Source organism: Lissotriton helveticus, chromosome 10, assembly GCF_964261635.1.
Source record: "Lissotriton helveticus chromosome 10, aLisHel1.1, whole genome shotgun sequence".
NCBI classification, from domain to species: domain Eukaryota; kingdom Metazoa; phylum Chordata; class Amphibia; order Caudata; family Salamandridae; genus Lissotriton; species Lissotriton helveticus.
Window position 1 is genome coordinate 884,143,686 of NC_136071.1, and position 6,728 is coordinate 884,150,413.

Here is a 6,728-nt window from a genome sequence, read left to right on the forward strand (position 1 = left end):
CCCTCCCGGTATCCTGTGCGCTCTTTCCATTGTAAAACAATTTCCCAGGCCTCTGGGTTTCAATTGATTGAGAATGATGGCTTCAACAAAAAGGTCAACTGCCTGTCCCTCAGCCTTTTCAGGCACACCAATAATACGCACATTGTTTCTACGGGCCCTCCCCTCATATTCGTCCAACTTGCGACTTGCGACGTCACTAGCGGTTTTAAGATCATGAACTTCCTGTTGCAACAAAGCCACATCATCAGTGAGACTGGCTTTTTTGATGTCTAGTGACTTTACCTTCTCACTGGTCTTGGTGAGGTCTGCTTGGATCAAGTTAACCTCTATCGTGACCGTGTCAAGCTTATGATCTAAGGACTCCATCTTCTTACCGAGGGATCCGCACTCCCATCTGGCGATTTCCCGAGCCCAGTCGGCGACCCCCTGGGTTGCGTGTAACGGTCCAACTTGTTGGCTTGAGTGTATCTGGCCCCTCTAGCCGTCTTAGATTGTTGTTTTTCCGTTTCAGATTTTGTCGCCATTTTAAAAACCGCTGAGAGTGGCTCGAGCAGCAGCAGAGATCCCACGACGAAGTGCCTGACACCGGTCACAGCTGCACGGGCTATACTGTATTGACTCCTGTTCCGTCGGTACAGCCTATCATCCGCCGCACAAGCCCTCATTCCAGGGGGACAGCGATCACCCAAGCCGCGCCAATCACCCAATATACAGCTTTGATATGCAGTACCCAGCGCGATGGCCAGGCCACAGGATGCACTCCCCTGGCCCGGCTTCCGCTGTTGATTTTGGCCCTACTACAGCCCCTGGTATGGCCTCTGCTGCTGATTCCGGCCCAGGTTCGGGTCTTGACCCGGCTTCTGCTGGGGATACTGGCTCTGGTTTAGGCCCTGACCTGGTTACTGCTGTCGATTCTGGCCCTAGTTTGGGCTCTGACCTGGCGTCCACTGTTGATTCTGGCTTGGCTTCTGTTGCTGGTTGTGTCCAGGACTGACCAGGTCTCTGTTATGTGTTCAGTGTCGTCTTGTGTTGCTGCTGGTTCTGTGCCTGATTCCGACCGACGTCCTGTTGACTTTGGCCTTGATTTTGACCCGTTGTTTGCTGGTTTTGGTTCACCTGGTTCTGGGTTTAATCTGGTTTTTATTGGCCTTGACCAGGCCTCTGCTGGTTCTGGCCTGGTTTCTGTGTGTGCTGGGTCTGTCCGGGCTTATTTTGCTGTGAGGCGGGAGGCGGCTGAGCGGCGTTCTCCTGCTGCACACTAGGAGATCTGGTCGGCCTTGCTCCCTATCTGGTTGGGGACTGGGCAGGTTTGCCCGGTTGAGGGCAGGAGATTGAACAGGCCTGCCCGTCTGGGGTGCAAGAGATTGAGCAGGCTCTGGAGGTTGAGAGGCCGGCGATTGTGTTTGCTTAGCAAGCGTCGAGGCCTAGACCGGTTTCTGAGCCAGAGATGCAGTAGACCGGGTTGGCCTTGTAGAGTTTGTGGCGGTGTTCGACGACTACCCAGGCTTACCAGGTATCAGACCTGGTTTATTTGCAGCTTACCCTGTAGTCGGGGTCTGGCCCGACTTCTGCGCACCACCAGGAGTTGTTGCTGTCACCGGTGTCTGAAGAGCAGACTCCGCTGAGCTCAGGGTGCCTGGCTCAGCAGCTGCGTTACTAGGTGTTGCCGCGGCAGAAGGGGCCGTAGTCGGTTGCCCAGCTGACCTAACGGGGGTGGCAGCGTCCGCGGATTCCATCGGAGTAGTGGAAATCGGTGTTGGCTCGGTCGTGGCGGTGGTGGGCGACGGCCCCGGAGGTGCAGGTGCTGGCTTGTGGACGAGCGGCGATATCTGCGGCCTCAAGGGGGCTGAACCACGCCGGGAGCCGCGGTCCGGGCTCCGGCTCATACAGGGGCAGCGCTGAGCCCCACGCCACCACGGCATGCGCGTGCCACCGTCCGTGCGCCCAATCATGCAAACTGTGGGAGGCCGTGAGGAGGGGGCAGTCCAGTAGGCGCAGGGAACGAAGCCGGAACTTCCGCGGGGCCGAGCCGGAGACTTCCGGTTTCGGCCCCGATGTTGACGAACTGCGGCCGGGGCTCGATTACAACTTGAGGCCCTGGCTTCTGGGCACGCAGGTCTCAATCTTCTCCGACCCCCTCCTCCGGAGCTCCGCAGCCGATTGGGACGCAAATTGCAGCACCCGGCACCGCTCACCCACTGCAACCGAATCCCATGGTCCAGCAACAGGATGAAGGTCAGGATACACCCCGGGGCAGCGGGGTTCTCGGGAGCCCTAAGCTCACGCGGCCATATTGGACGCGCTCGCAGCTCCTCTTGGTATTCTCTTTCTTGAACCAGGAGATGTTCCTTGCGATTGTGCGATATCCATGTCGGGCAGGTACCATGGTTCCCCGCACCTCCGTGACTTCCCACACCTCTGGCTCGTATGGTGTGCGCTATTTCCAACCTGGATGCCGATCTTTCACTATGACTTGGTCTTACACTTGGATGCCAGTCTCTTGCACCTTTCGCGCTTGGCTTGCCTTTTCGTTGCTGACTTGAGTCCACTGGTCTTGGCACGGATCTTCGGTGATGACTGGGTGAAGTACCGGGTCATTGCTGGTGATGTTGCACGCATGGCAGGCGCGAATAGTGTCATCAACCATGGTATCCATACAAGGAAACCATACTTTGTTCCGGAGACGGGCCTTTGTTTTGGCTTTCCCCTGGTGCCCCACGTGTGCAAGGTCGACTACTCTCCTCTGCAGGCTCCATGACATGTCCACCTTTCTAGCAAGGCAATCTGTTTGGCTCGCTGCAAAGTGGTCAAGACCAAGGCTTTAAGCATACCCTGGAATGGTGTATGTATTAGGGAGAGCATTTATTCTCCAGCCCCACTCCCCCAGGTCTGCTGTACTTGGCAATGAAAATCCAGTCTGTGAATGATTGCTTCTTCGTTTGGAAGGTTGATTACTGAAAACAAAGGCTGGGGTCAAAGGGTGGCTGTGAATTTAAAACAAGAGAGATGGTGGTGACAGTGAAAAGCATCAAGTTTCTGCAGCCTCTTGTGTCATTTAAGGCATGACTGTGTAGCGCACACTTAGTCGAGCTGCAGGTGATGATGTCTCAGTAACTGTTAATATTACAACCACGGCAAAAGGAAATGTTGGGAGAGGGAGAAGAAGGCATTCGAAAATGTTTTGCCAATTTGAAAATCTTTGTTTGACCTTTATTACAAATTGAGAATGTAATCAATGTTAAGTTTGTTAACACATTGGTATAATATTTGCTAAAAAATGCACATTGATGCTAACCAAAAGCCTGAAATAATGGTTAAATGTGTGTTCTGTGAAAGCTGTAACTGTTTTATTGCACCTTGTGCAAACTGTTCTTTATAGACTTACCTTAACAATAATTAGCCGTTATGTCTGCAAGTCGTGCTCTTCCTTCAGCGGTTTTTTAAGCATTTTTCAGTTGAAGGGGCAGGGGATTTGCCTTTTCAGTATCAGAATCCGAATCAGTATCAACAGTCGGGAGGCATTTTTTAGTAGCTATTATATGAAATACGTGACAGGTTGCAATGATTTTACGGCATGTTCTAGGACTATATTGCAGTGCCCCCACTCTCATGGAGACAGTGAAATATTCGATTCAGAAGCCCAAATGTTCGCTCAATTACAGAATGCATGAATTTGGGAGCTGTGTTATACTGTGACTCACTTTGGGTGCGTGGGTTTGGATATTGAGTTAAAATCCCAGGCCTTAAAGCATAAGCCCTGTTACTTAGAGTTATCTAACCACTTACAACGCAAAATCAATCATCCCAATCTCCTCTAGGTAGATGGCTGTAAATCCCACTTTGCCTAAACATGTAGGAGTTGTGTGCTGCCTTGAAAATTTGGAATGAGGTGTTTAATGATACAGGATTCCTCAAACACAGCATTCATGTTTAAAGAGTGAGTATTTTTTCGATTATGAAACAAAAACTAATTTGCAGATGGTGGGCATATTGCTACATGAGTGCCATTTACATAGCCAATTACATGTGGGAAATGTGCAATACAATAAAATAGTAATGTTTGCCTGCTGTAAGTTCTGTGGCGTGTTAGGAATGTATATTTAATTATTAATAATTTTTCCTATCATTATATCTAAAAACTTTCTACAGTATCTAGACAAGGAACTCTGTGAAACACAACCTGCCACTGCAATTACTCCCTGGTAACTACCAGAAGCTAACAGGTAAAGGGTACAGAGTACTTGCACATGACTAGGCATAGCATCTGTGAGAGGTTGGCCTGGCATATGCTGACCACTATTCTAGTGGGCACCTTGACCAGTCCAAATGACCCTTATCAAGGTTTAAAGACAACCGATATGGAAAGCTATCCTAGTGGTAGCTGTGGAAAGCAGCCTTCAGGCTAAGTCTTGAAGGAATGTAAAGCAGCTTGTTTTACCAGTCTATAATCTTGTGAATGACCAAATGAAAAGAGAACCACACCAGGTATATATATAAAATGTATGTATTTATTCTAAACACATCCCTCTAGTCTCTTTATGAGGCTAGAGGCAAAAGTACATATGGTAAACTTATTTAGTACACAGTAAATTAGCACAATGTACGTTGAGCCCTAGGGGCGTACCAAACCATATATTAAGTAAGTGGTATAAGAACCACGACTGACATAGATACAAGGCCTAGAGCCTTCAACTGCTGGGGCACCAGGAACCACCCAAAGTAGTGACACCGGGGACCCACGGGGGACGCATGCAGTGTCTTCTAAACACAGCCGCAAATCACTATTAACGTCTATGGGGAAAGTCGCGGTTGAATTTTAAGGAAAGAGGACACTTGGAAGAGGACTTGAAGCAAACCCCTTTAGAACTAGGCCGTTCTAGAGTCAATACCCACTGGAGCACTGGAGTACTCAAGTTACCTCACCCAGGAAAGCCGGGTGCAAAGGTGCCTATTGATTTCGGGTTTCGGCGTCATTTTCAATGGCGACCTGCTGAAAAGTGCTGCTGGCGGCCAAGTCGAAAGTGTCAGGGTGGATACAAGCCTGGATCAGAGATGTGAAGAACCTGAAAGCAGAGGGGACAGAGTCTGGGTCACTAGCCAGTGACCAGGAAGGCGATGAGCGGATGCCCATCAATGTCGGGTACTTGCAGGTGAAGAAGGTAAAGCTTCACTTTTCAGCCACGAGGACCAGGAGGCATAGACAACCACCAGGCGCTGGATTTGAGCTGTCCCACAAAGGATGTCTCCTCCTCTGTTCACAAAGGGTACTCCTCACAAAACCAAAGTAGGTGAATACCACTCTGGTAGACCCAACCGTGTAGGAAGTTCTTATATAAATCTTATTCTGAATTTTATCAAAGATCCATTTGTAAAAGTACCTAAGGGTAAACGCAAGGAGTTCCCCTTAGTGGCGGGCTCCCTTAATATGGTTAAAAGAAAGAACTGGGAGGATTCTTGATGAAATACAATGTTGCATCAATTCATTTTCTTTTCTGGCATGTTTTGACCAATTTACAAGCCCACATGGTTCCACATTCTTCTTCAGGGTCTAAATACCCCCTGCCTAACCACTTCTTACATTCCATGCATAAACTGTCATACCTGTCTTATGCTACACCTTTTTATGGCACCAACCAGAAATGAAAACATGTTAAGAATAAAGGAAAACAATCTGTCAACCCCATCAATGATTTTAGAGAGAATGATAACAGCGATGCATAATGATGTGTTCCCTTAATAAATGCTTGACATATTCACCCCATGCGTGGACACCGCAAACAGACAATCAGGGGTGTGTGTTTCGTGTATGTCTGGTAGCACTGCAAGACATACAATTCATGCCAAAACAGCAAGCAAAAAGAAGAGCTACTCACACTCTCCTCTTGTTTTCATAACTTACCCTGTTCTGAGGTTTCACCTGTAACCTTGGTCATGACCGGTAATCACACACTGTGTTGCAAATATATATTAAAAAAAATAGTTAATCATTTACTATTTAATAGGAGCAAAAAAAGAAGGAATTCCTTCAAATTTGTTTGTATTATAAAGAGGAGGCCTACATGATGCTGATCCAAATCACATAGTTTTGACTGCTTTGGGTCATTAATGAACTGAAAAGAATCAGATACAAAGCGACTCGCAAAGCTAAAAATAATCTATCTAATGGCCATTGCACTGCATTGGAGAGTTTAAAATCAGACACTTCTATTGTGATTCGTCAATCTGATAAGGGGTAGTACGTGGTGGTGCTCTCTAAGAATGATTATTTAGCTGAAGGCCAGAGACAACGCATGGATGCTATTTGCTACAACATCTCTTGTCCTGGAGAATATTGGGAAATGTCGGTTGATTGGAGGGAGAGAGGACTTTTGGAATGGGGAGAATATCTCTTCTTGAAATTTGAACATCCTAGAAGCCCCATCCTGTATCTCTTACACAAACTTCACAAAGGTCCTCTAAAACAACCAGGGAGACCTATTGTGTCTTCTTTTGGACCATTACTTGACATCCACTAGGAGGAGGAGAATAAAATCATAACAGTGGACGTCAGTAGCTTGTACAGTAGTATCGGGCATGGTTTGGGCATTCAAGTATGCAAACATTAAATGAGAGCCAGGTTCATTTCCCTTCTACTACACTGATACTGGACATGATTCTCTACCGTCTTACAAATAACTTTTTCTCTTTATCAACCAACTATACCGACAGGCTCAGGGGACTGTGATGGG

General features: G+C 47.9%; 1 pseudogene; it reads right to left on the reverse strand.

Moving 5' to 3' along the window:
* Positions 1 to 353: 353 nt before the first annotated feature.
* LOC144784133 (uncharacterized) lies at positions 354 to 1,922 on the reverse strand (annotated as a pseudogene).
* Positions 1,923 to 6,728: the final 4,806 nt, after the last annotated feature.